We start from the raw sequence: 9,116 nt of genomic DNA, 5'->3' as shown, positions 1-9,116 counted from the left end.
TGCTTTGGTCACGGAATGAATTCCTGAGGAGAATTGGGACCTTTTGAGCCAAACGGACGGACAAATCCCTACTTTTTTTTCCTCCCTCTGTGAGGAGGCCTCTTCAGAGCCCGCCCTCCCTCTGTGGAGGTCTCTCCAAGGAACGTTCTCTACCCTTCTTGGGTCAGAATCGTTCCCTGCTCCCGAGCTGGCGCCACAGGACCCAGGAGTTGGGGGAGTTCAGCCGTCCCCCAAACTCACGAAGACAGTGACCTGAACCCCTCTTTCCACCAGACTGGCTGCCCTTGAAGTCAGAAATTATGGACCAGCTCTCCTGTCCCTGGGGTGATTGACCCGGAAACTTGTCAGGTGATGTTCACCACAGTGAACTTGTCAGATTCCCGACTTCACAGCCACACATACTGTCTTCTCTGGAGCTGTTTATTCAGCGCTAATGCCCTGGAATAAATAGTTATCTTTGGTCCCAGGGCGTTATAGGGCACATTGAGAGTGGAAAGATCATTTTCAGTTAATTATTCCCTCCTGGAGACAGCATCCTGGCAGGCGAAGGACCGCACGTGGAAGCGAGGATTCCTCCTATGTCTCCAAGTCAGATGAACGAATCCGGATGTAGAGTTGTTACCCAGGGTCAAAATACCATCAGTGTTTTAGTTAGATCCCACCTCTTTACAAAGGACAGTTCCTTCTGTGAAGGGGTTTGTACACTGGGTAAATGAGAGGGATACATACAAATCAGTAATACCAGACTCTTTATGATAAATGACACGGTAAGAAATAATTTAGCCCCAGAAGAGTAACAATGAGACATTTTAATGTTAATCACTGATTCTATCTTTTGAGTTAACATTTTGCATTTCAGCCTAAACAAAGCTTACCATTCAATGCATTTTCTTTCATATTTTATGAGCCATTCTGGGTGGTAGACTGGGCTCTTAAGTGAAACCATCATGTTCAATAACTGAGGAAACAGGGCCAGAGGTTTTTGAGACTCCGGGAAGATTTTGATGGAAATCAATGGCAATGCTGACATAATTCCTAGTCCAGAACATCGCCCCCTAATCCCATCATGGTCTGGTGTAAGAACCTTGGAATGGCTCAGACGGTAAAGCGTCTGTCTACAATGCAGGAGACAAGGGTTCGACCCCTGGGTTGGGAAGATCCCCTGGAGAAGGAAATGGCAATCCACTCCAGTACTATTGCCTGGAAAATCCCACGGACAGAGGAGCCTGGTAGGCTACAATCCATGGGGTCGCAAAGAGTCGGACATGACTAAGCGACTTCACTTCACAAGTTATTCTTAGTGTGTGGTTTTTAGACTACTGTGATGACCCTAATCTAGTATCCAATATGAGGACTGTGCCCTTTAAAAAATCAATTCCAGGGAAGTTGGTACTTAGAAATGGGAAACAGGAGGAAGGGAGCGGTTGGACACTGCTATGGATGATTTCATTTGCATTATTGATTGATTTGGAATTGATTTTGTCAAGAGCGTGCCTCTCCTGTCTCATTGTGCTTTCTTCTTTATGTCTGGATGTAGGATCTCTTTTTTGGTAGGTTCCAGTCTTCTTTATCGAAGGCCGTTTAGCAATTAGCTGTAATTTTGATGAGCTCTTTAGAGGCAGTGAACTCAAGGTCCTACTACTCTGCCGTCTTGTCCCATCCCCCTCAGTTGGAATTGGAATAGGACTAGATGGGAGTTTTGATCAGCTTCAAGTCATCAACCAGCGGGTATTCACCAAGTGCCAAGTATTGTCAGGCATTTTGTGCAGTGTACAGAAGAGTTGGGTGAAAGTCCACTGTCCTCAAGGAACTTAGAGACTAGGGTGAAACCAGCTCACAGATGTCTTAAGTAGAAGGAGATGCATAGTATCTCGAACCTGGAAGTGCCTGGTTAATGTCTGTTGAATGAAACGATGAATAAAGGAAACAGTCTTGAGATTTCAATTGGTCACTCCCAGTTGTGAATGGGAAAGGGGGTTTGTACAGATAGGAACATCAAGAACATAACCAATCATACGTTGGAAAGATTATGTGTTTGCAAAGATCTAAGAATTTCATTCTCTTCAGGAAACCTTTGATACAGTATCTGGAATGTGGATTTGGAGAATAAGAAGATTGGTTCTTGTTTGTGCCACCAGCTGAATGACCGTGAGCACTTACTGCCAATCTGCCTCCACTTCTGTCTCTTGCATGGGTTACCGCTAGCCACCTATTCCCCACAAGACTCTTGAAAATATTATTGAATCAATGCCTATAAAACTTACAAATTAACAGGGACTTCTCTGGTGGCCCAGTGGTTAAGACTCTGTGATTCCACTCCAGGAGGTGTGCATTTGATCCCTGGCCCTGAACTAAGATCCCACATGTCATGTGATGTGGCCAAAAAGTTAAAAAAAAAAAAAGTTAACAAAAGGACAAAACCATAAATGCATGCATGCTCTGTGTTATTAATCCTTATGATTTAGATATTGTCCCAAGTGCTGGATATGGTCCTAAGGAGGGAAAATTTCCTGGAGAAAAGGTCTTATACAACTCAGTGCATAGGGATTGAAAATTGCATGCAGATTTTTCCACTCTAGGCTGATCATCCAGTTCATTTCTGTAGCAAAGGGGTGGGACCAGTTTATGGGGTGTCTAGGGAAGTAAGACAGTCTCAGATGGCTTCCCTGGTGGCTCAAACCGTAATGAATCTGCCTACAATGTAGGAGACCCAGGTTCAGTCCCTGGGTAGGGAAGATCCCCTGGAGAAGGAAATGGCTACCCACTCCAGTATTCTTGCCTGGAGAATCCCATGGAGAGAGGAGCCGGCTACAGTCCATGGAGTCAGACATGACTGAGCGACTAACGCATAGCTGATTTACAATGTTGTGTTAGTTTCAGGTGTTCAGCAAAGTGGTTCAAAGGGTGATCGTCCAGTTCATTTCCACAGCACAGGGATGGGACCAGTTTATGGGGTGTCTAGGGATGTAAGATAGTCTCAGATGTATGTAAATAGCATACTGTCAACAATACCATACTTAGAAGAGCAAGTATATAAGCATACTTATGAATACAAAGTATAATTTTCCTAACTTGTTAAGTGAAATCTGTAGTCACCAGCCTGTAAATCTCCTGAAGGGCCACTTCTTACACATTTTGTTTCTAACACATTTTAAAAATGTTTTTTATGCAATCTATTATAAAAAAAAAAAGATAGTATGATAGCTTAAAAGAGTTCATTAACTTTGGAGATAAATAGAACTGGGTTCAAACTCTGACTCTGCAGTTTACCAGCTACAGTACGTATGTAACTTTGGGCAAGTCAGTCAACTTCTGTAAGTTTCCGTCAAATAAGGATAATAGTTCTCAGGTCTTCTCTTGGATTCATTTTTTTTAAAAATTTTGGCCACCCCATGTGGCATGTGGGATCTTAGTTCCCCAAGTGGCATGTGGATTCCCCATGTGGCATATGGGATCTTAGTTGCCTCTGCCAGTGAAAGTGCAGAGTTTTAACCACTGGACCATCAGGGAGGTCCCAATAACCATTAAAAAAATTACCTGATTGGTCATATTTATTTTGCTAAATCCTATTGCATTAATGATATATCTTTTAATCATTTACATTGTTTATTTGCTTTTTGGTACGTGTCTATTAAAGGTAATATTTAATTCTCATCAAATATAGTGCATGTCATGTACTGCTCAACAAATGTAATCACTATGGAGGTCATTAAGCGTTAAATAATTACATAATCAGTGATGTTTAAAGAATTGTTTTATAGGTGTTTAGAAGGTTTTTAGTGATATCTTTTTTTTTAATTGTATTTATTTTATTTTTGGCTGTGCTGGGTCTTCACTGCTGCGTGGGGTTTTCCTCCAGCTGTGGAGAGCAGAGACTACTCTCTAGCTGCGGTGCCTGGGCTTGTTGCAGTGGCCTCTCTTGTTGCGGAGCGTGGGCTCTAGGCACGCGGGCTGCAGTAGTTGCGGCCCCCAGGCTGAGGAGCGCAGGCTCAGTAGTTGTGGCGCCCGGGCTTAGTTGCTCTGGCGCATTTGGGATCTCCCTGGACCAGGATCGAACCCATGTCTCCTGCACTGGTAGGTGGATTCCTTACCACTGAGCTGCCAGGGAAGCTCCTAAAAGTTGGTTTTTTAAAAATGTAGAAAAAAAGTATTACGGGATCACTGCTCTAAAACCTCAGGATACATTTTTCATTAGCCTAAGCCAGCTTTCAGGGTTCAGAAGAGAGAACAGTCCCTTATAATGGCCAGCAATAGCCTTCCAGTCTTGCGGATTTGCCATACCTCAAGGTTGGCCTTTTCACAGCAGATTTCCAACCTCAGTTCCTGGTAGCGAGTGGGTGGAAGGGCAGCAGTCTTTGTGATTTCTGGAAACACCCAAAGTTGTGCTCCCTGGGGGTTGACCCAGAACCTGCTGGGTTCCCTCCAAGGACCCAGGATTGGTTTGCATGTGAAAGGAGGATGAGGAAGCTAATTGGTATATGCACCTTCAAATGTCCCTGGGATTTGCTTCAATCAGGTATGGGAAGATACACAGATGTGGAAACGATTGTCATGAAGAAGGAAGTTTATTCACTCAGAGACCGGTCCCTGGAAGCAGAAGGTACGGCATGACATGCCACACAGAGCCTTGTGGGGGAAGCCCCAGGGTTGGTCAGGAGCCAGAGGAGCAAGGGGAAAGCAGGCGCATGAGCTTTCATTATGGTTCCCACAGGAAGGAAAGGGGGCAGCTGGGTGAACAGGGTTAGGATTGGCTGGTGGGGTAACTTCAGTGGGCTGTGGGGCGGAGGGGCGGTCCCTCGTCTGGTCCTGGTGCTGGGATGATTAGGGAGGGAAGTACTGCCTCCCAAGGTACGTGAACAGGGCAGAGGAGGTGGTTCAGAGCGTGGGCTCTGGGTTGGTGAGCCTGTGCAGGAGAGCCGTTTGCTGTCCCTCAGAATCGGCAGCCCTGGGAGAGGCAGCGTCTCCCCAGCCAGGGAGGCCCCAGGTGCCAGAGCTTCAAGAATATAGGAAATAAAACATATATACTTAATATAGCCAGTGATACAAAACTTAGCAATCTTAAAAACTATCCCAAAACATTTAGCAAAACCATCTAAATAAACGTTTGCTCCACTTACTCTACAGAACATGGTGCCAGTGCCCTGGTTTCAGTCGTCATGGATAAGAATTAATATTATTTTGCAAGACTGCATAGATTATACCCTCGTAGCTCTTCAAGTCATGCTGAAATTACATACCCTTAGGCAAAAACAGTGGGCTTCCCTGGTGGCTCAGCTGGTAAAGAATCCGCCTGCAATGCAGGAGACCCCGGTTCGATCCCTGGGTCTGGAAGGTCTCCTGGAGGAGGGAATGGAAACCCGCTCCAGCATTCTTGCCTGGAGAATCCCCATGGACAGAGGGGCCTGGTGGGCTACAGTCCATGGGGTTCCAAAGAGTTGGACATAACTGAGCAACTAACACTTTCAGGCAAAAACAGCAAATGTGGCTAACTGAAGTCTGTTGTGTGTGTGTTTTTAATATAAATACTGGGTCAGAAACTTCATCTCATCCCCTGCCATGAAGAATTATTTCTCTCTCTGCCTTAACTGAATGGTCTTGGGCAAGTCACTGAGCCTGCCTCTGTCTGGGGCCCCACTCTCCCCAGCAGAGTGAGGAGCTGCTCCACGTGTGGGCTGTCCTCCAGGTCTAAACCTCATGGATGCCCCTTGCATCTCTCCAGCAAGAGGCTCGCTGCCGTCAGCTACCAGACTAACAGCCTAGGAGAGCCTCCCGGGGAGGGTCAGCTGCGGAAGTCGTATGGAATGCTAGAAGGAACTTGGCAAATGCTTCAGCGTTAGCATAATGGGCGCTGTGCCAAGTTATCTTGTTTAAACTTCACATTCCTACGAGGCAGATGCTGTTATTATTCCTCATTTAACAGTCAAGAAAGCAGGAGGTAAGATAGGTTAAGTTGCCCAAGGTCATACTAGTAGGGAAGTGGAAACCATATCTGTCTGACTTCAATGCATAAGAATTAGACTTATTTTGTGTAATTACAGAGGTGAAGACTAGATCGAAATAAGGTCAAACTAGGGGAGACATATTACGATTCAGTACTGAGTGGGACTTTTGAACCATGACTGTCAGCCAGAACTGCAATGGACTGCCTTTTTCCACTGGAAGAGTTCAAGTTGGATTACCATTTCCTTTTCAGGGATGCTATGAAAGGGAATCCCAAATTAGCCAAAGGCTGGACTCGCTACCCTCTAAATGTGCCTTCCAGGTCTAACCCCCGCCCCCCCCCCCCCCCACACACAAGTATTTATTTCCTTATTTGGCTGCGCTGGGCCTTAGTGGGAGCACTCTGGATCTTCAGTCTGTTGCAGCACTAAAGGTCTTCCGTTGCGGCACATGGGATTTTGTGTCCTGTGGAAACTTAGTTGTGGCGTGTGAGCTCTAGTTCCCTGACCAGGGATCAAACCTGGGCCCCCTGCACTGGGAGCATGGAGGCTGAGCCACTTGACCACCAAGGAAGTCCGTAAAATTCTAATATATAATCATTCTTAGATTGTGTGATTTGGGGTCTCCCTGGTTAGTCACACCCAGCATTTGGAGCCCCCACCACCAGAGGGCAGTGTTTTCACATTGGCGTATTTGTGTCTGGCGTGCCAAGTTTAGAAACATCACAAGGATGATGTGGGCACCCCGAACAGAATATTACTGTCCCTTCCTCCAGCAGCCCGAACAGTGACTTCTGTCTGCCAGTGCATTGAAGAGAGGTCCGGTGGTGAGATTCAAAGGGAAGCCCCCTTCTCCAGAGGGCTGGGGCAGGGGTCTTTCCGAGGCCTCTGCCCCTGCACCCCAAAGACTAGGACAGAAAGGAGAGGAATGGGGTTGAGAAGTGCCGGAAGATGACAAGGAAATCCGGTCACACTTGGGAAGACTGAAGGACCCAGGAATGGAAGAGTGACTCGGAGAGACCGTGAGATCTCTCTTCCATTCAGGTGGTTCTGCAGGGTCCTGGGTATCAGCACCAGGGTTGGCAAGTGGATTCCGCCAGTGGGCAGGGACCTGATTTTCTTTTATTTTAAAGATGTTCATTTATTTATTTACTTGGCTGCCTCAGGTCATCCCATAGGCTGAGTTGTTGCAGCACGGGGTCTTAGTGCATGTGGGATCTTGGTTCCCCATCCAGGAACTGAACCCACATCCCCTGCAATGCAAGGCAGATTCTTAACCCCTGGACCATCAGGGAAGTCCCCAGCCTGATTTTAGGAAGCGCTCTGTGCAATGTCAGAAAGCACTGCATTTCTTTGGGAGGCATTCACTCCACCTGTGTTTACCATATTTACTCTGTTGCCTCTTTGGGTCTGGCACTTTCTCATTGCTGATTAACGGCAGTGAAATACAGTACCCAAAACCATCTGCCCTCACAGAGCTGACCTGCCTGTGTCTGAGCATCCGGGGAGACAGGTGAGGCAGGGTGTGTGTTGGGAGGCCTTTGGGTCATCAGCCTGGATGGATCTTACCATCCCTTCAGGGCATCCTGTAACTATCTCAGCTCTCTGTCTTCATATCCCTGATATACAAGCCTGTGAATGAGGACACAGGGTCACCACAGGACCCTGGTATACTGTAAAAATTGCCTTTGGGTTTGGAAGTCTCAGGAAAAAATTCTTCACTTAAAAACAATCTTCAGTCAGCCTGTTTTTCATGTTTCTTCTATTTAAGATTCATGGGGACACAGTATTAAAATTGTCCACCTGAGAAATTACTTCTAGAGAACAGCCAGGTCCCACAGACATTACACATTCCATCCTTGACATGAACATGTAGGATCTCAGCTAAATCAGACCCACAGTTACTGTTATCCAAATGCTTGTGCTTGGTGCTGTCTCTCAGAGGAGCCATGCTAATTTTACTGCCTCTAATGGCCAGGTATTTACATCCCCGAGCCTCTCGCCCCCACAGCTATCTTTATTCTTTTGCACCTGTCTCTTTCTGGCTTGCACTTTCCTTTGCATAGTCTCGGGATAGGCCCAGTTTTCCATTTTTCACATATTTTTTCCTCTCAGTGGTCTGCTGTTGAGATATGTATCATGCTGGCAGGAAAAAGAGAGAGAGGGTGAGAAGATCCTTGTGGGCCAGCGCTGGGAGTTCTAATATCTTTATCGCCTTCCTGCTAGAAAGACAGCGCCCTCAGGCGCATGGGCTGCTTTTTCTTCCTTGTAATGGGCATCACCGGGTCCTACCTGGTTCATCCTCTGCTAGGTTATAAGGCTTTAGGGACACCTTCTTTGGTCCTGGCATGCCTGGATAGGCCTGGGATATGGGGTTAAAGACCCAATGAGCCAGGACACAGAGAGCAGACCCCAGGGGCTCCACCTCATCACCTCTGGATGCTGTTGGCAGGACTGCGCCATGGTGACAGGATGGTGACATGAAGACAGGGCAACTGGACCAGGGCCAGCAGACCCCAGGCACAACCAGTCACCAAGCCAGTGCGCATGGTGCCTGATCCTGGAAGCTAGACCTAGGTAGAAGGGGCTGCAATGCCTCCCGAGTCTGGGTGGTGCGGGGAGCCTCAGGAGTAACCCCACCAAGAGAGGGGAGCTCAACAGAAGGGACCCCGTTGAGATTTTTGCCCTGAAAGGAGGTTACGTGTTAATCGTTGGACTCATCCAGAGGCAAGCCACTGGTTTCCTTAACTTTCTGAGAGAACCAGTATTTAAGAGTCAGAACTAAGAAAAAGATTCTTCGTCCTATTTTTTTATTCCCTCCCTAAGCAAACGGTAAGGAAAAACTTAGCCTGAATCCAAGAGAAGTTGGAAAGAGCAAAGCAGAGCAGGTGAGCTTGGAGCTCGGCTGCTGCCACTGCTGAGTCGCTTCAGTCTTGGCCGACTCTGCGCGACCCCACACACAGCAGCCCACCAGGCTCCCCGGCCCTGGGATTCTCCAGGCAAGAACACTGGAGTGGGTTGCCATTTCCTTCTCCAATGCAGGAAAGTGAAAGTGAAATCGCTCAATTGTGTCTGACTCTTAGCGACCCCATAGACTGCAGCCCACCAGGCTCCTCCATCCATGGGATTCTCCGGGCAAGAGTAATAGAGTGGGGTGCCATCGCCTTCTCCGCAGAG

Source organism: Budorcas taxicolor, chromosome 2 (assembly GCF_023091745.1).
Source record: "Budorcas taxicolor isolate Tak-1 chromosome 2, Takin1.1, whole genome shotgun sequence".
Taxonomy (NCBI): domain Eukaryota; kingdom Metazoa; phylum Chordata; class Mammalia; order Artiodactyla; family Bovidae; genus Budorcas; species Budorcas taxicolor.
Note: the sequence above shows the minus strand (reverse complement) of the source record.